Genomic DNA, 20,733 nt, shown 5'->3' on the forward strand with positions numbered 1-20,733 from the left:
AATAGGTCCCGGTGTGTGATGTTCCCCTTCCTGTGTCCAAGTGATCTCATTGTTCAATTTCCACCTATGAGTGAGAACATGCAGTGTTTGGTTTTCTGTTCTTGCAATAGTTTGCTGAGAATGATGGTTTCCAGCTGCATCCCTGTCCCTACAAAGGGCATGAACTCATCCTTTTTTATGGCTGCATAGAATTTCATGGTGTATATGTGCCACATTTTCTTAATCCAGTCTGTCACTGATGGACATTTGGGCTGATTCCAAGTCTTTGCTATTGTGAATAGTGCTGCAATAAACGTATGTGTGCATGTGTCTTTATAGCAGCATGACTTATAATCTTTTGGGTATATCCCCAGTAATGGGATGGCTGGGTCAAATGGTATTTCTAGTTCTAGATCCTTGAGGAATCGCCACACTGTTTTCCACAATGGTTGAACTAGTTTACAGTCCCACCAACAGTGTAAAAGTGTCCCTATTTCTCCACATCCTCTCCAGCACCTGTTGTGTCCTGACTTTTTAATGATTGCCATTCTAACTGGTGTGAGATGGTATCTCATTGTGGTTTTGATTTGCATTTCTCTGATGGCGAGTAATGATAAGCATTTTTTCGTGAAGGCAGGATATTTTAACCAGCATTTAAGGAGACTTTATCTATAGGACTTAAAACACAGATGATTTCATGTTCACCAAAGCTCGCATATGAACACCAACATAATGATGAAGCTGTTAATAATCAAGCATGTCGGTGAATTGTATACTGACACTAAGCCCTTTCCACTTTGATACAGGGAAAATTAAATTTTAAACAAACTAGCCACACACCATGTAACAGTAACCCACGGGAACAAAGAGAAAACAAGCCAGCCAGCATCTATTCAGCACATCACAAGGAGTTGTCCCGGAAGACATTTCATTCACCAGGACCGGCTGCTGACCTTGGAAACGGTAGATTTACCCAGTCTGAAAAGCACTTCCGAGGGTGCACTTTTAAAAACTGCAAACTGTCGGAAACCCCAGCAGCTGAAGGAGATATTCGCAGCCAGCCACCTTTGACATTCACCCGGAGCACCGGCACGGGAGGCAAGGTGGGCGAAGGGCCCCAGCAGGAGAGGCTACCCGACGAAGGGGCCATCCGGAGAGGCCACCGAAGTAGTATCTATCAGGCATGCTCTTAGAAGGAGCAAATGGACAGACACAGGTTACCTATTCCTGGCGGTCAGAGGCTTGATTGGAGTAAGCTGTAGAAAATTGGAGAAAGCCCGGGACTGTATAAATAGGAAAGGCCTCGCAGTTGGCGACAAAGTTACGCAACCTCGTTTTTTCAGAAGCGCTTTCCCACTTCATCAGACACAAAACTTTGGTCTCACCAGTCTTTCTCTTTTTTTCTTTTTTTAAACAAACAAACAAGGGTTGACACTTATGTCGGGTAATCTGTGCGAGAAAGAGCCGGAGGGTTGCAGCGATGTCCCAGAGCGGTCGCTGCCATCCCCGGGCACTGCCCTTGAGCTCAGACGGCCGCAGTCCGGCTGGCGGCTGCTTTCAGCCAGCGCAGCGACCCGGGCTTGAGCCCCCACTTCCAGCCGCCCCCACCTCTAACAGGGGGACAGTCCGCCTTGAGAGGGGCCGGCCGAGCCGCCTCAAGGCCATCTGGAGTCCCGGCCGGTATCAAAGCCTTCCAGCGCAGGGGCTCCGGGCAGAGGTGGCTTCCAGCCTTCTGAGCCCTGGCCACAGGTGGGCGGCGGCCTGGAGGGGGACTGAAGAGCAGAGCACCCCCACCCGCCCAGCCCCGGGCAGGCCTGGCAGGCACGCACCTCCACTGACCTGCGGGCGGTGTGGGGGCGGCGCGGAACAGCTGCATCTCGCGCCCAGCTCCAGCCCGCCTGCCCTCCATGGCGCCGACTGCCCGGCCCGACCCGGCCCTCCCGCGGCGTCCCCGACGGCTTGCTGCCTCCCGGCCTCCCGGGCCCCTCCCTGTGCGCTGCGGGCGCCGTTCCCGCGACACTCGACGCCCCAGGGCGGCGCCCGGCGGGCTCACCTGGGGGACAGCGGGGAGCGGCCGCAGCTCCGGTGTCCGCGGCAAGAGCGTAGGGAGAGTCAGCGAGTGGCTCCAGCAACCTCGAGCCCCGCTCCGCCCAGGGTCAGAAGGGAGGAGAGCGCCCCGTCCGCCGCCCGGGCATCCTCCCGCCCCCGCCGCTTTAACTCGTGACCCTACTCCCGGCTCCGATTCCCGCCGCGCCCTGTCGCGGGGGCCGCCTTTCAAGAGCACAGGTGGGACGCAGGAGGCCGTCCGGAGGAAGCCGGCGTTGTGCCCGTTCTCTGCCACCCCCACCCTATCACTCCCTTGATTTTCTCCCTGAGCAACCTGGTCCGCCCTGCTCAGGTTTGCCCGCTTTGCTCAGGAGCTGCCGGGGGGGCCACCCGCTCCCGGCCGAGGCCCCTCAGGTGGTTGCCCGGCTCCGCGGGTGCGGGATCTATAGCTCCTAGCGCTGGTGAGTATGAGGCACCGCTGCAGCCTCCCATTGTGATGTTTGCATACAAAGTGAAATCTTGAATGTCTTAGAGTTTCAAGCCTGAACCTTGTTCCCTCCCTGGGTCTTCTAGTTTCAGACAAGTGCCGTGAAATGAGTGGACAGTCGACTAGACTCCTCTGTAGATTGGGGGCTAGGGCAGAAAGAGCCCTGGGAAGCTTTTCCAAGAAATGTAAATAGAAATACCTAAAGTGGACTTTGAACCGTAATCTTTTTCTTCATAAATTATCCTTAAATATTAAACCTAATACCCCTTATCAGGATTAGATCAGAAACTTTGGTTAATTTTAATTATAATTACTTTGGATTCGTTCTGATTTTTAATTTTTACTTATTTATTTTTTTGGCCACGGGTAAGTTGGTAAAGGTCACTGAATTTCCCTACTAGGGTATTCCTGAAATTAGGTCGATACCTGGCAAACCTTTTATAAAACCTGTTTTCAAATCCTAAACCAGTATGCATGGATTACTAATAAATTTTTGCAACAGGGTACAAGAATTTTATGCTGTTGATTAACCTGGATCCCACATACCGTGAACAAGGTAGATCCCGCATACCGTGAACAAGAACAGAAAGGATATAATTGGCACAATTCTCAAGTGCAATTTGGGAAATACAATGTAATCTTTAATGCCCATATGCCTACACACGATGTAACGCTATCTCCTTACTTGACGGTAAGAGTTTGAAATGCTTGATTGTTCAGGAACAATCTGAACTTTGTAGAGGTTCACAGTCATAAATGATGGCCCTTGCTTAACCCTCGTTTTAGCTGAGTTATAAGGACCGGTGAATAGAAAAAGCCAGGGTTTGAACTCAGGCAGATGAGGGCCCAAATAACCTTCTGTGCCACTTATTGGTCTCTAGGGAGTTACTTACCTTCTCTCAACCCCTTTTCCTTTTATGTGCAATCTGTAAGGTTAGCCGAGAGAAAGAACGAGAGAGAGAGTGAGAGTGAGTAAGAGAGAGAGAGAGACAGAGAGACAGAGAGAGACAGACAAGTTCAGGCAAGCCTTTATTCAACCTCCCGGCTGCTCCATTACAGAGAGAGGCAGCCCTGAGCTTACAAAATGAGGGGTTTATATGGGGGAGAGAGACCCTGAGATTGTTTGTTGGTTTACTCTGCCACATATCACCTCGTGACGTTTATGGTACCGGAGGGTGTAGGTAAAATTTGTTTATGCTTCCCACGACCTCCCACTGTGCGGTCCAGATGGTTTGTAATTGGGTTTGCTTTAGAGCAGCAAGGCCTGATAGGTAAAAGTCTGCTGGCTTCACCACGGTGCCTAGATAAGGGCTTAGAAATGTAAAAAGGTTTGGGGGAAGGGGAGGGGTGACACGGAGAGGTTTGAGGGGGGGGGGGTGGGGGTGTTGGCAGTACCAAGAAGCTTTTTTGGGGCAGCTTGTCCCTAACACAATCTAGCTAATAAAAGGAATGGTGATTTTCAATTAATATGATACATATAAAGCACCCATTACTGTATCAAGCATATGTGATGTGCTTATAAATGCTGACTCCCCCTTTTTATTGGAAGACTTAATGAAAATATCAACCATGTTCATAAATTACAAGAATCAATATTATTAAAATGTCAGTTTTCACCAAGTTCATTTATAGATTCAACCCAATCTCAATGAAAATTCTAGCAAACTGTTTTGTAGAAATTGACTACTTGATTCTAAAATTCTTATGGAAGCAAATGCAAAGAATCAAGAATAAACAAAGCAATTTTTTAAAAGAAAGATAAAACTGGAGGATTTATCCTACCTATATCTATAAAGCTATTTAAGCTAGACAACTTGGTACTGATGAAGAGAGACATATAGACTACACATAGGCAATGGAACAAAATAGAATCTGGAAATAGATTCACACATATATGGTCAATTGATTTCTGACAAAGATGTTAAAACAATGTAAAGGAGAATATTAAACGTTAACAATCAACATAATGATTTTACTGGCTTAAAGGAATATATTGACACCAAGTCAAAAGAAAGACAGGAAAGCTGACATGAAAGGTTTACATAAACATTCCTGGAAAGCAGGAGAGGAGTGCATAAAAGAGAAGCAGTTAAGGTCTTATCAGTCAATCTTGCTTTTAACTTTTACAATGTTGTGTGTGTTTCTGGACTTGTCAGTGAGTCGTTCTTGTAGATAAACATCAATACATTTATACTCATAGAATATATTGTGTTAATCCAATTAATGGTATTTCAAGAAATAAGTGTTGGAAGCAAACAAGTCCCTACATTGCTAATTTCAACATATGATTCTTTTTTTTTTTTTTTTGAAACAAGGTCTAGCTGTGTTGCCCAGGCTGGAGTGCAGTTGCTCGATCTCAGCTCACTGCAACCTCTGCCTCCCGGGCTCAAGTGATTCTCCTGCCTCAGCCTCCCGAGTAGCTGGGATTTCAGGCACATGCCACCACGCTCAGCTAATTTTTGTATTTTTAGTAGAGATGCGGTTTCACCATGTTGGCCAGGCTGATCTTGAACTCATGACCTCAGGTGATCCGCCCACCTTGGCCTCCCAAAGTGCTGGGATTATAGGCATGAACCACCGCACCTGGCCTCAACACATGATTCTGTGTGATGCTCTTGATGTTGCTAGAATATCCAAATGGTATATTACTATTATAACACATTTTGGTGGACAACCGACTACGTACACAACACCTCTCATAAGATTATAGCAGAGTTGAAAAATTCCTGTCGCCTAGTGATGTGGTAATGTCACCGCAATAACGTTGTAGAGCAATGCGTTATCTACCTATTCGTGGGGATGCTGGTGTAAATAAACTCCTACTGCACTGCCAGTCTATAAGAGTGTAGCACATATAGTTGTGTGCAGTACATAATACTTGACAATGATAATAAACAACCATGTGATTGGCTTACATATTTACTATACTATTATCATTATTTTAGAGTATACTTCTACTTGAAAAAAAAAAAAAGCCAGCTGTCAAATAGCCTCAGGATGTATTCCAGAAGAAGATGGTGTTATCGTAGATGACAGTTCCATGCCTGTTATTACCCCTGGACATCTTCCAGTGAGATAAGATGCAGAGGTAGAAGACAGTGATATTGTTAATCCTGACCTTGTGTAAGCCTATGCTAATGTGTGTGTTTTTGTCTTATTTTTTAACAAAAAAAATAGTTTTGAAAAATAGAAAAAAGCTTGTAGAATAAGGATATAAATATTTTTGTATAGCTGTACAATGTGTTCGTGTTTTAAGCTGTGTTATTACAAAGGAGAGTTTAATCATTTTAAAAGTTTGACCGGGCACTGTGGCTTACGCCTGTAATCCCGGCACTTTGGGAGGCCAAGGTGGGTGGATCACAAGGTCAGGAGTTTGAGACCAGCCTGGCCAATATGGTGAAACCCTGTCTCTACTAAAAATACAAAAATTAGCCGGGCTTGGTGGCGGGCGCCTGTAGACCCAGCTACTCAGGAGGCTGAGGCAGGAGAATCACTTGAACCCGGGAGGCAGAGGTTGCAGTGAGCTGAGATTACACCACTCTACTCCAGCCCGGGTGACAGAGGGAGATCCCTCTCAAAAAAAAAAAAAGTAAAATAAATAAATAAAAGTTCATACCATTTCCATTGTGCAATGAAAAATAAATAAATGAATAAATAATTTAAATTTTTAGGCCAGGAGAGGTGGCTCATGCCTGTTTATCCCAGCACTTGAGAGGCCAAGGCGGGAGGCCTGCTTGAGTCCAGGAGATTGAGACCAGCCTGAGCAACACTGGGAGACCTCATCTCTACAAAAATTTTTAAAAATTAGCCAGGGATAATGGCATGTTCCTGTAGTCCCAGCTACTCCAGAGACTGAGATGGGAGAATCACTGAGTCCAGGAGGTGGAGGCTGCAGTGAGCCGTGATTATGCCACTGCATTCTAGCCTGGGCAACAGAGCAAGACCCTGTCTCAAAAATAAATAAAAGTTTATAAAATAAAAAACTTACAGTAAGCTAACATTAACTTATTATTAAAGGAAGAAAAATGTTTGAAATAAATTTAGTGTGGTCTATGTGTTTATAATTTAAGGTAGTATACAATAATGACCTAGGCCTTCACATTCACTCACTGCTTACCTACCGACTTACCCAGAGCAACTTCCACTTCTGCAAGTTTCATTCATGGTAAGTCCCCTATACAGGTGTACCATTTTTAATCTTTTTTTTTTTTTTTTTTTTTTTTGAGATGGAGTCTCATTCTGTTGCCCAGGCTGGTGTGCAGTGGTGTGATCTCGGCTCACTGCACACCCCGCCTCCCAGGTTCATGCCATTCTCCTGCCTCAGCCTCCCGAGTAGCTGAGACTACAGGCGCCCACCACCAAGCCTGGCTCACTGCACGCTCTGCCTCCCGGGTTCATGCCATTCTCCTGCCTCAGCCTCCCAAGTAGCTAGGACTACAGGCGCCGGCCACCAAGACTGACTAATTTTTTGTATTTTTAGTAGAGACGGGGTTTCACCATGTTAACCAGGATGGTTTCGATCTCCTGACTTTGCAATCCGCCTGCCTCGGCCTCCCAAAGTGCTGGGATTACAGGCATGAGCCACCGCGCCCAGCCCCCATTTTTAATCTTTTATATCATATTTTGACTGCATGTTTTATTTTTTTCTATGTTTAGATATGCTAACATGCTAACATACACAAATACTAAACACTGTGTTCCAGATGCCTACAGTATTCAGTAAAGTAGCATGCTGTTCAGGTTTGTAGCCTGGGAATAATAGGCTACGCTACATAGCCTAGGTGTATAGAAAGCTATCCCATCTAGGTTTGTGTAAGTACACTCTATGATGTTCATACAATGACAAAATTACCTAACAATGCATTTGTTAGGATGTATCCCTATCATTAAGCTATGCGTGACTGTATTTGAATACCCAATCTCGTTTTCTGCATTTTCCAGAGTTTGAATATTCACTAAAAGGGTATCGTTCTCTGTAAAACAAAATATTTTTATTGTTAAAAAAGTAAATGAGCTTATATAAAGCAACAGATACTCCAATGTCCAATCTGATAATACTTTGGAAGCACGTTTAACAAGTGAACTGACATCAAGTGCAAAATGAGAGAAATTTTCTCTCATCTGGAATATCTGTCACAAAGCAAAGATGAAATATATCAGATAAGGAAATTGTTTTATATGTTTTAAATTGTCATTTGAAGAATTATTTTTAATTAAAATTTAGAATTTTTTATTTGGAATTTATTTTGCATTAATGCTTCCTTCTTTTAATGATTTTTACTATGAAATATCTATGACAGGTAGTGATCATTATCATATATAATCAAATACATACTCTTCTTCAGTATGTCGGCTGATAATAATAATAAATCATGCTTTTATTATCTTTTTTAAACCAAAAGAAACCTCTGAAACTTTTAGTATAATCCGAGCACAGAAAAGATTCAGTTTATTATTATGGTTACTCATTATGTTTTTAAAACATGTAAAGTGTTATGAAAACTACAAAGTGACTTACGATTTCAAGAATTCCAATTTTTTGCTCCTGAATCTCAAGCCAGTAGATCCCTATGACATTCTTCATATCTGCTGGATGAAAGGGAGCTTTTTTCATATCCTTATCTTCGTATTCAAAATTCCTATCTGTTTTAGAGTAAGGTAGCTCAGCTGAAAGTGTCAGGAGGCGTGGGTATTAAATCACACATTTGTAAACCCAAAATAGTTTTCACCTTTCTGTCTTCTTACATCTGTACCATTTATCTTTCTCCCCTTAATTTCTTCTTTTTTTCTCAATAAAATTTTTATTTATTTAACACGTACATATTCAGCAAGTATTTATTGAGGACTCCTATTTTCCAGTAATGGTATTAGATACTGTCAATGAAAATATTAATAAAATATAGTTGCTGTTCTTAAGGATCTTACAGTCTAGAAGATGATTTTTTTTAATTTTGAGAAAATTTCAAATACAGAAAAGTACAAAAATAACAATACATTAATGCTATTCAATACCCACAACCCCCCAAATTGAACACATTTTACATTTTCTTTTGTTTTTGGCCTTCCTAATTTATGAGGAATAAAGCATTATAAAGTTAACCAACTGATATGGTTTGACTGTGTCTCCACCCAAATCTCATCTTGAATTGTAATCCCCATAATCCCCACCTGTAGACAGAGAGACCCTGTGGGAGGTGATTGGACCATGTGGGTGGTTTCCCCTAGGCTGTTCTCATGATAGTGAGTTCTCAGGAGATCCGATGGTTTTATAAGTATTTGACAGCTCCTCCTTCACACACTCACACTCTCTCCTGCCGCCTTGTGAAGATGATGCCTGCTTCTTCTGCCATGATTATAAGTTTCCTGAGGCCTCCCCAGCTATGTGAAACTGTGAGTCAATTAAACTTCCTTTGTTTATAAATTACGCAGTCTCAGGTAGTGTTTTTATAGCAGTGTGAGACTGGACTAATACACCAACCCTCCCCGAGTGTAACCTTCTATCATGAATTGGTGTGAATCATTTCAGTCCATTTGTAATACTTTTCTTGAATATGTGTTCCCATTATATATAGGAATCATTCATGCATGTGTTTGTTTACAAAGATAGCATTGCTCTGTACCTAATCTTTAACACTACACTTACCATTTTGTCTTAAGCTATATTCATTCAAGTTTATTTTAGCAGCTGTATGCTATTTTATTGATTATACCATATCACTCTATGCATTTCACTACTGATGGACATTTAGGTTGCTGCCATCTTTTGCCATTACAAAAAACAAAAAAATTCAGCAGTGAACATCCATGAATCATTTTCTTATGCATGTCTGTAAAATTTTCTCTAGGGTAAATATCCAGAAGTAGAATTGCTAGATTATAGGAGGTATTCATTTTTAGTTAATATAAACTGTCAAATTACTCTCCAAGGTGTTTGTTCCAAATACTTTAATGAACATTTGTGGCATACCTTCTGTATGCCAACATAGACTTAGACAGTGGGACAGGAGAAGTAAGCATGGCAAAAATCCCTGCCCTTGTAGAGTTTACATTTTAGTGGACAAAAACAGTCAAACATAAGTACACAGTGTGTTAGAAGGTGATAAATAGTATGAGTAAAAATAAAGCGGAGAAAGGAGAACGAGGAGTGCTGAGAAGTTGGCATTTTAAAAAGAGTGGAGAGTAGGCCTCACTGAGAAGTTAACATTTTAGCAAAAACTTGAAGGATATCTTGTTTAAGTTCTCTAGGCAGAGGGAACAGCCAATGCGAAAGAGGAGATGCCTACCTAGTGTGTTTGAGTAACCTTAAGGACACCAGTATGTCTGCAGTGGTGTGAGCTGCAGGGAGTAATGGTAGGAAATGAAGCAAATAACAGGAGCCAGGTTATGCTGGACCTTGGCCATTGTGAGGACCTTAGCTTTTAAATGGAGTGAAATTGGAGCTGTTGGAGGGTAGTGAGCAGAAGACTGATATGATATGACTTGTTTTAAAAGTGCATCCCTCTGACTGCAATGTTGAAAATATATCCTAAAAGTGTGAAGGATGGAAGAAAAGGTGTGAAGGATGACTCTTAAGTTTGTGCAGTGACCCTGAAGATGAAATTGCCATCAGCTAAGATGAAGAAGAGGGCAGGAAGAGCAGGTATCTGGGGAGAACCAGCAGTTCAGTTTTTAATGTGTTTTTGAGATGTCTATAAAGTGCTTCTCAGACTATCTGTTAAAGGGTTAGTTGACTTGGTTTTGTTTTCATTTCTTTCACAGACTAATAATTCTGTAAAATTACAACATAAATAAATTGCTAAAAGAATGAAATAAGGACGTTTGAAATACAAACCTCAATTTTGTTCATACGTAACATGAAGTTACTGTGTCAATTTGCTAAAAAGTTTTTAAACTCCCAATTTCAGTACTACTTTTACTGCAGATGGGTAACAATTATTTCATAAACTAGTGGTCTAGTAGCAAATATTTCCTGGCTGGCATTGAAGGAAAGGCCAGGCTTTAGATAACTATGTATTAAACATCCAAGTGGAAATGTCTTGTAGACAGTTGGATATTCAAATCTACTTTTAATAGTCACTAAAGGACAGAGGTAATGTCTATACATTCATTTGGAACAGAATTTTGATTAATTCTGGTTCCACAACTATTCATTGAGAATATGCCACATTTGAGACACTATCTGGTTTTTCATGGCAATGCTATGAGGAAGGGACAGATTAAAATCTGTGGGCAATCTGGACAGGCTAGTAATTTGGCATCCATTCATACTAATACCCCTTAAAAATGTGTTCACTGTTTTTCTAGTGGAAATAGGGAAAAATTGATTTCTGTTAATAAACATATATATCCTTTCTTTACATTTGAAATAACTTATTAAAAACACACTTTTCCAAACTAGACAACTTTTGGGGAGCGTGCCAAACTATTCAAAATATAGGTATCAGGCCGGGCGCAGTGGCTCATGCCCATAATCCCATCACTTTGGGAAGCCAAGGCAGGCAGATCACTTGAGGTCAGGAGTTCAAGACCAGGCTGGCCAAAATGGTGAAACCCTATGTCTACTAAAAATACAAAAAAATTAGCTGAATGTGGTGGCACACACCTGTAATCCCAGCTACTCAGGGGGCTGAGGCACAAGAATCATTTGAACCTGGGAGGCTGAGGTTGCAGTGAGCCAAGGTCATGCCACTGCTCTCCAGCCTGGGTGACAAAGCAAGACTCCGTCTTGAAAAAATTAAAAATTAAATCAAAATGTAGGTATCAAAGCAGGCTGAACTCAGGAATGGGAGTATTGCCTTTTGGTTGACCCTCATGATTGGTACCTTTAATGGCAAAATTTTTCAACATAGATTTTATTTCAAATCTGAAGCTATTTGGTTGAGAGAAGAATACATTTATGTCTCTCCTGGCTTGTAAAAATTTCCCTTTGGAAACCCAAACTAACTGACAACCTATTCGCAATTCACTATAGGGAAGTTTGGTATCTTTTGAAGAATGCCCCTTAGGGCAGCATTGGTTGCCCTCACCCTTGGTTACTCAATGTGGTTGCTCTTGCCCTTTATCTGGCCTGGCTCTGATGAAAGCATTATCATCCCAAATTTTGCAGATGAGATTTAGAGAGTTTAATAACTTGTTTAATGCCACCTATGCAGAAAGTGACAAATTTAGGCTTCAACATAATTTCCTTATTTAAATACAATAGTTGAGTGACTTCACTTTAAACAATATTTAAGTGTTCTAATGACAATAAAAATTGTACATGTAAAACTGATATTCACTGACTTTTAATGCTTTATGATATTGTAGGTCTATCACTACCATACAATGACTCTCCCACCACCAACTATTTCTAGGTGCAGGGAGTTAAGTCTCAGCCATATTGACAAGTAAGTTCACTCTGCTACCACGTGGCCCTGTTTTTACCTCCACAGCTCTCTCTTTGGCCCTTCTGGAGATACCTGCTGCCGGCAGACTGCAGATGAGTGCTGGAGCCCTGCCTTCTCTTATGGGAAGGGCCAGCAATTCTGGAGCCACGTGGGGCCTGTGTCCTCCTTAGTCTCCAGTAGACTCAAGCCATTCTGTGCAGTTAAGAATGCCTTTCTCCTGACTTTAATGTTGAATAGATCCTAATTTCTCATTAATGTTCTAGTCCATTTTTTTCTAGAATTGCAAAAATTGGCCCTTTCTTCCAACAACTAAATCTTCATCCCAGGGTCAGGCTTTTTTGTCTCTTTCTCCTTTCTGAAGCTGAGTACTCTTCAAATGCTTCTCGCTTCCTCATGCAATAGGTTGTGGTAGTTTCCCCAAGCGCTTGGAAAATATGTAGTAATCCCAGCAGTTTAGGGCTCAAACAAGGAAACTTCTCCCTTCCAGGCATAAAATAGGGTCCTCCTCGCCTAGTTTCTGAGCTAACTCTTTAAAAAATAATCCACAAAAAGGATGAGTCACTCACCAAAATAGTAAGTAGTAAAAATCTACCTCATGTCAATTTATCAGATGATCCTTTTGTAAACCCAATCTGAAACTTATCAAGATGTCCTTAAAGAATCAGGGAAATATTTTCAATTATGACTTCTTGATTCTTTAGATGTTCGCTGAATCAATAAAGCTAAAATTAATTTTTACATATCTTCAAGTTTCAGGGAAATTCAGTTCAACCTCCCCTGGAAGAGCATGGACATATTCACTAGCTACCATGATGATATTTCATTTCTGACCACTCCCATGAAAGAATAGGTAGTCAATCAATCATGAGTTTATAACATGAAGAAATTTCTAAACATTTCCAATTTAACTTTTAACTTTCTTGGTATTGTGACTTATGACTCATTCCATCAAATGGACATCCCCTTGGCATGTCTCTAAAGAAAAGATGACAGAAGGGCTTGTTGTCTCAGCCAGATCACAAGGTTATAATTCTTCCTTAAATCTGACCGTGAAGGATTATGATTTTTTTATGGAGAGCAAATTATTTAGAAAAATACAAAGAAGCTTCTGTTAGAGAACTTCTTTTAGATTTACTTCCAAGAATAGTAAATCAATTACGTAATTAAATATATGCTTCATTAAATAGCTATGTCCAGTCGGCCATGGCGGCTCACACCTATAATCCCAGTACTTTGGGACACCAAGGCTTGGGCCCAGAAGTTCAAAACCAGTCTGGGCAACATAGTGAGATCCCCTCTCTAAACAACAACAACAAACCAAAATCTATGTTTGACACTATATCACAATGTGATATAAAGGATGTAAAGGAAATATAAAGTAATGAGACACCATCCCTGCCTTAAAGTCTAGAGGGGGAGACATCTATGTAAACAAGCTATTGCAACACAATGTAATACTTGCTATAATGGAAAAACAGAGGAAAGAGTGTCTAATTCTACTGAGTGCCTGTATGGCTGGACAGAGAAGGTGACATTTGAGTTGGGTCTTGAAAAATAAATAGTCATTTACCAAGTAATGAGGATGAAGAAAGGCATTGCAGATGGAGGTAGAGGCAGAAATGGAGGCAGCGGGATAAGCAGACACACAGTTGTAACCCAGCACAGCACAGGGGACCAGTCAGGAGCTGTGTAACCAGAGCTCTGACTCTCAACCTGAGACCCACACACTCCTGGACCTGCACAGCAGTATGTCAGGGGCTGTGCAAAGGATGAGCATGTCACAGTTGCCTAAGGTTTCTTTGTGTTTATTCAATTTTCTGTCAATTTTAGTTAATAGCAGCTTTAGACATTTTCTAAAAAATGGAAACAAACATGAATTTGTCGCAGAGCCAAGTGCAAAAACTTCATAAATTCTTTATATGAAACAAATATATCTCAGTTGCAGGAGTCTATGTCATGTTATAGACCTTCTTTCCATCAACCTACTACTCACTCCTGGTCCCTGTGATTTCCTGCTCCTTGGCTGTTACGGGTCTTCAATTAAGAAGCAGTGGACTAAAATGTGGGTTAGGCTGGGGATGGAAGCAGGAAATGAGGTTAGAAAAATAACTAATTACCTTTCAGATTTATTTCCAGTGTCTTGCAGAACCCTGTTTATACAGAGTTTCATATGCCAGCTTGAGCATATTTAAGCAGGGTGATGTCAGAATTCAAACTATGATTTGGAAAATTCTGTGGCAACTTGGCATATAAATTAGAGGGAAAGAGAACAAGTCAAAAGACTATTGCTACCGTCTAGGTGAGAGACAAGGCATATCTGAAATAAGGCAGAGGCAGAGGATGGCTAAGAGAAAATAGATTATTTGAGAGACAGTTAAGAAAGAAAAATGACAGGACTTAATGATATATTGACTGTGGGTAGTAGAAGAGGAGTCAAGGATGACTTTCAGATTTCGTTTTGCAACTGATGGACAATGACGCTATTACCTAGGGTAGGAAATAAAGAAGGAAAAACAGTTTCCTGAAAGAAGATGAGTTGACTTTGGCTCTGCTAAGTTGTGGTGCTATGGCAATTCATTCATTCACTACATTTAATCTTTATTTAGCATCTATTAAACAACATGAACTGAACCAGAGAGGTAGTTGGAAATGTCCAGTAGCTAGAGGAAATTCAGGTCTGGAATTTAAGAGATATGTTAGGCTGAGAATGTAGAAATGAAAGTCTGGCGTGTTTAGTGGTGATGGCTGAAGCTAAGGGGAATATATGATGCTGATGCCACCAGGAGAGTGCGATGATTAAAAAAAGAAGACTCAAGACTGAGCCCAGGGGAAAACAAATCTTCCAGTGCCTGGGAGTGGACAAGCTGGAAAAAAGTTGTCAGAATGTTTAGATAACACCTCTTTTTCCGTTTTTTTTTTTCTTCATAATTTGTATTGTAAAATTTGGTTGAATTTTGTGAACACAAATTTTTCAGAAATTTGAAAGAATCTATATGATCTTTCTGCACATTATGTAAAAATCTTCATTCAGGATCCTTAAAGTCTCATATGTTATAAATAATCAGCCTTTTCCCAATTAAAGATTTATTTAAATTGGGTATAAAAATTAATTTAGACCAATTACAGCAGTCAATTACATTGCTTTATTAAATTCTGCCAGTTTACAAATTAGGAAGTTATTATTATTATTTCTTTATTTATTTTAAGACGGATCTTGGCTCATTGCAACCGCCACCTCCCGAGTTCAAGCAATTCTCCTGCCTCAGCCTCCGGAGTAGCTGGGACTGACAGGCGCGCACCACCATGCCCACCTAATTTTTTGTATTTTTAGTAGAGACGGGGTTTCACTGTGTTAATCAGGATGGTCTTGATTTCCTGATATCGTGATCTGCCCGCTTCGGCCTCCCAAAGTGCTGGGATTACAGGCGTGAGCCACCGCACCAGCCCCCAAAGTCTCATATGTTATAAATGATCAGCCTCTTCTCAATTATTTTATTTAAATTGAGTGTAAAAATTAATTTAGACCAATTACAGAAGCCAATTAAATTACTTTATTAAATTCTGCCACTGTACAAATTAGGCAGTTATAAGTTTTTTTAAGGGAAAGGAGGAGAACAGTGTTCAGAGAGTTAAGCTTCACTGTATGAATCCCACAGGACTTCTAATCACAGTTAAAATGAACCTTGGGTTACTCACGGATTCAAGTTTCTTCCCCGGAGACTCATACTTAAGCTTGAATCAAATTATAAACAAAAGTTATTCTGACAAGAGGGAAATGTAATCCATCAGGGTTCTGGGGCGCCCACGACACTCAGTGGAGCGCAGCTTCCTCTCCACTCCCTAGGAGGGCCCAGCTCCAGGATGGGCAGGAAAGCTGCCCGAAAGGATTCTGATTGGGCAGACTTCTTAACATCTCCTCTCCTGGTTCCTAGGGTCCACACCCCAAAAATATTCTTCTCTGGGTGAGATTGCGGTGGGTGTGAGGCATGGACCGAGACTGTCAGACCTGGGGTCGGACCGGGCCACTGTCATCAATATACCCAAGCCACAAAACTCTTTCCTTAGTAGTGGAAAGCTGCTGGCCTCACCCGTTAGCGTTAAGTGACGGCACATCGTGCCATCCAATCACAAGCCTGCTTTGAAAGAGACTGTTAGGAAGAGGACACTGTATTGGTAGAGGTTCTCTGTCAATCTCGCAGAAGAATCGCCTCTTTTCTCTTAGCGACGGATGCGTCCTAGCAACAGTCGGCAGAGTTGCTGCGGTTTGTGCCCTTGCGATTTGTTATTCTGAGAGAGGAGAGTCAAACTCCCACCTCCAGCTCTCGAAGGAGCTTTTCCCGAGGGCACTGCAAAGAGGCTCCTTTTCCTTCAGATCAGCAGTATCAGGTAAGGGAAGCTCTGAATGGGAAAGGCGGCGTGGAAACGAAGTATTTTACTCACTCTTTCAAGGGTATTTGAACACTCGCTGTGTCAGCAATGTGCTAGGTTAGTGGCAGTGAAGACTACAAAAAATACAAGTCTTTCCTTGCTTTCAAAGAGCTTCCAGCCTAGCGAGGGAGACAAAAATAGCAACGAGAGAGCGGTTAACGACACTCTAAGAACTTTGAGGGCATTACTGTCTTGTTCCCATGTTACATATACCCAGTGACTATCATATTGCCTAGCACATAGTAGGAGCTCAATAAACCATGATTGAGTGAGTGAATGAATGAATGAATGCCAAAATAGCCTGATTCTGATTATCCGTCTAGGGGCGGGGGTCAAAGAATAAAAGATTAATGTGGGCTGAAATAGATTACTTCAGGACTATTTAGAAAGGGCTGGAGTAGATAAACAGTGAGGAAGATGAACAGGGAACACAAACTCTTTGAAAGTAAGGACATTGTCTTATTCCCCTAGTGACTAGTTTACCTAGTACCTAAATTGCTGCTCAATACTTTCTCCTTCTTCTTGTGTATGGTGAATGCTAAACGAATTCACAGCAATCTTTTAGGAAGCTCTGAGTTTGAAGCCCCCTGCCTTTGCAGAGACCTGACATAATTGCACATAGTATGATTGGAAAGTGTCAGGGAGAACAAGATTGTTTCAGCCTGAGTGACGAAGTCAGGGAGAATTCAGGCTTTGGGGAAAACCTTCCTATTGACCTTGAATGATGAGTAAGATTGAAGCAAGCAGAGAGATGCCTGTATGGTGTGGACAAGAAGCAGCAGGAGGGGTGGGAGGGAAGACCATTCTCCAGAGAGGGAGGTGGGAAAGTCCTGGACTGTTTGGGAATGAATGGAAACCGTACGAGGCTGGAATAGAACTGGAAGGGTTGACACGGTGAGGCAGACTGTGAAGGTATCGAAGGCCATACTTACATGAGTTCGGACTCTATTTTGTTTTGCAAAGTCTGGTGTGTAGACCACCAGTGCAAGACTGTCTCACAGTGCTTTTAAAAATACAGAGTCCCAGGCTCACCCCAGACCTCCAAAATCAAAGGAGGTCCAGGAATGCATTTCAAATGAGCTCCATTTCTACAGTCTGGAAGAGAATGCTACTGTGAATGATAGGGACCCACATTATACAGGGAAGAGACTCGATAAGAGATGCATTTTTGGAGTGCTCTGAGGTTGGCCTCTTGAGTAGTTGTTCTGGTCAGAACAGAGGCAGAGAGGCTAGTTAAGTGTCCATGATCTAGGGCAGGGGATCCAGGGAGGAGAATCTGTGGATTTTTAAAATTACATATTTATTTTCACTAACCACCGATTGAAATGTATGCAATTGGTAACAAACCACAGTAGTATTCACAGGCCTGTGATTTTGCCGCCAACTCTTTTCATATTACATTATAGAGATTGTAAATATATTATTTATCCTCATCATTACCTCACAATTAAGGTAGTTATTAGAACCACTGCTAGATTTTGTTATTTAATGTGTTAATAAAGAAGTACAAATTATTATGTCATGATTTTTTAAATATTTTAATACCTATATTTCCATATAATCTGTCTTCTTTGTAATTCCATGTTTTTATTTGATGCATGGGCTTCACCAGGCTGCCAAAGGTTCATGGCACAAAACAGGGTTGGAGCTCCAGTTTTGGAGGACGTGTTAAAGACCTGAACCAGAGGAGGCTGTGGGAGAGGAGGGCTTGGAATTCGGGAGATATTTGGAAGGGAGAAGTAATAGGATAGGATCTACTCAAATAAGTGAGTATTCAATCTTGGAAAGTAGTGGAAATAGTTATGGAGGGAAAGAAATGAGAGAATAGACTAATAGACATTGCAGGAATAGTTGTCTCTAGGGGTGGATGTTGTATACTTGCCAAAATATGGCTGAAGGGCCCAGGAGAATCTTGAAGCTTAACCAGGGTCTTAGTGAAGATTTACTGAGAATCAGTAGTTCTTGGAGACACATTTACCAGAGACCCAAGATGTTAGTCTTGGGTTTTATTCTAAATCTTTGTTTGTTTGTTTGTTTTAAAAGATATCGCTGGAGAGGTACCTCACACCTATAATTCCAGCATTTTGGGAGGCCAAGGCAGGAGGATTGCTTGAGGCTAAGAGTTCTAGACCAGCCTGGGCAATGAAGCCAGACCTCATCTCTTAAAAATAAAATAAAAGATAGGGTGCAGTGGCTCATGCCTATAATCCCAGCACTTTGGGAGGCCAAGGCAGGCAGATCACCTGAGATCAGGAGTTCAAGACCAGCCTGACCAAGATGGTGAAACCCCGTCTCTACTAAAAAATAAAACATTGGGCGGACGCAGTGGCTCACGCCTGTAATCCCAGCACTTTGGGAGGCCGAGGCGGGCAGATCACAAGGTCAGGAGATCGAGACCATCCTGACTAACACGGTGAAACCCTGTCTGTACTAAAAATACAAAAAATTAGCCAGGCGTGGTGGCAGGCGCCTGTACTCCCAGCTACTCGGGAGGCTGAGGCAGGAGAATGGCATGAACCCGGGAGGAGGAGCTTGCAGGGAGCCGAGATCGCTCCACTGCACTCCAGCCTGGGCGACAGAGCGAGACTTTGTCTCATAAAATAAATAAATAAATAAATACTAAAAAAATAGATTTAAAAAATGGGCATGGTGGTGGGTGCTTGTAATCCCAACTACTTGGGAGGCTGAGGCAGGAGAATCACTTGAACCCAGGAGGCGGAGGTTACAGTGAGCCAAGATTACGCCATTACACTCCAGCCTGGGTAACAAAGCGAGACTCCGTCTTAATTAAAATAAATAAATAAATACATGAATAAATATAGAAAAATGGAAGGCCAGCATGATGAGCTTGTAAATTATTTGGGAAGAGGAAAGAGGATGATGACCACCTAGATGAGGTCAGCTAATTGAAGAAGATCTGAGAAGATAAGACTTTTTAAGGAAGACTCCAGTTAAAGAGAAGGTGCCAGTGCTACAAGGCCTTTCATAATCAAGATCTCTTGGCTGGGAATAAGCCACACATACACACAGGCAACAAATGAGAGTATGTAAACAGGTGTGTGTTGTCAACCTAGATAGCAAACAGAGAGGGGGACTCTCTAAAATAAAATGTTTATTTGGGAATATGCATTACAATGGGAAGACACATGCAGTGGTAAACTATATGCATATTCAGGGAGATAAAAGAAGACAAAGGTTTTTAAAGGAAAAATGAGGAGGATTATATCATTGTCTTCAGATAGTTATCCTTGGCTACAGAATCAGTGACAAGGGTGGCACCAGTCTGAGGTTGGACAGGCAGTTCCTGGGCAGATATCCTAGCAGTAGTATTTTGTGTGTGTGTGTAGAGTGGCAATGACCTTTATGCAAGGTTGTGGTTTTGTATAGTCTTTTGTGATAGTTCTTGTTATCTAGCATTTGTGACATACACTCCCTTCATGGCCTTCCCTAGCTCTGTTTGTCAGGGTTTTTAACACAAGTGGCTCCATGCTGATTCTGACAACTTTCACAATGCATTACATGAATAAAGTGAAGAGAGGCAATTAATAGCTGTTTAAATCACTGTATTATGACAATTTAATTTATGTTACTTATGCCTTCATCTATAGTAGTTAACCTCCTGAATAATAGAAGCATCATAAGAGGATACAGTCATGGGCAAGTTGGAGAGTTAGTTTGGAAGCAGATCGTAGACAGCTGTAAATGCAGTGGTCCTCGTAATCAAGTGGTGCACCATCACAGGTTTTGATCTGTTATGCAGGGGACTTACCCAATATACACTTTTGTCAACCTCTAATGTCTCTTGCTGTTAACATAGAATCTAGAAAATGTGACCTTTGTGCATTGATGGCAAAAGGTGTTCTGAAATGGGTAAATTAATTTACAAAGAAAATAAGTAGTTTTAATATCAAAAATATTTTTAATAAAAATGCTTAAACATTTCTAAGTGTTACCTTCCAAAATTTCTATTTTGAAATCCACTCAGCTCTCGTGGTTTGAAAACCAGTCAAAACACAAGCCACTGGGTTAGGCACAACCTTTATTTTAGGAGTAGATGAAATATATATATATATATATTTTGAATTGGAATCTCACTCTGTCACCCAGGCTGGAGTGCAGTGGCGTGATCTTGGCTCACCGCAAGCTCCATCCACCTCCTGGGTTCACACCATTCTCCTGTTTCAGCCTCCCTAGTAGCTGAGACTATAGGCGCCCACCACCATGACTGGATAATTTTTTTTTTTGTATTTTTAAAAGAGACGGGGGTTTCACTGTGTTAGCCAGGATGGTCTTGATCTCCTGACCTCATGATCCGCCCGCCTCAACCTCCCAAAGTGCTGGGATTACAGGCATGAACCACCGCGCCTGTCCTCTTCTGCTGCTCTTAATAATTACAAATTGATTTCA

The 20,733-nt window shown here is 41.7% G+C and overlaps 2 protein-coding genes across 9 annotated transcripts in view; one reads left to right on the plus strand and one right to left on the minus strand.

Annotated features, from left to right (window-relative positions):
- Positions 1–2,172, minus strand: part of MCOLN3 (mucolipin 3) — a 31,923-nt gene extending 29,751 nt beyond the window's left edge. For 3 of the 6 annotated variants that reach the window (XM_021943468.1, XM_021943466.1, XM_003892131.4), the window contains exon 1: positions 2,033–2,172. The gene's annotated coding sequence lies outside the window, so the exon portion shown is untranslated. Of the gene's footprint in view, positions 1–932; positions 1,512–2,032 lie in introns of those variants that run through there. The other 3 variants (XM_009212058.2, XM_009212063.3, XM_031650425.1) reach the window with 3 other exon arrangements.
- WDR63 (WD repeat domain 63) overlaps positions 1–20,733 on the plus strand; it is a 148,871-nt gene that overhangs the window by 50,591 nt on the left and 77,547 nt on the right. The window contains exon 1 of one of the 3 annotated variants that reach the window (XM_031650422.1): positions 15,332–16,284. The exons of 1 other annotated variant lie outside the window; for it this stretch is intronic. The gene's annotated coding sequence lies outside the window, so the exon portion shown is untranslated. Of the gene's footprint in view, positions 1–15,331; positions 16,285–20,733 lie in introns of those variants that run through there. One more of the 3 variants, XM_003892133.5, reaches the window with a different exon arrangement.

Source organism: Papio anubis, chromosome 1 (assembly GCF_008728515.1).
Source record: "Papio anubis isolate 15944 chromosome 1, Panubis1.0, whole genome shotgun sequence".
In the NCBI taxonomy this organism is placed as follows: Eukaryota; Metazoa; Chordata; class Mammalia; order Primates; family Cercopithecidae; genus Papio; species Papio anubis.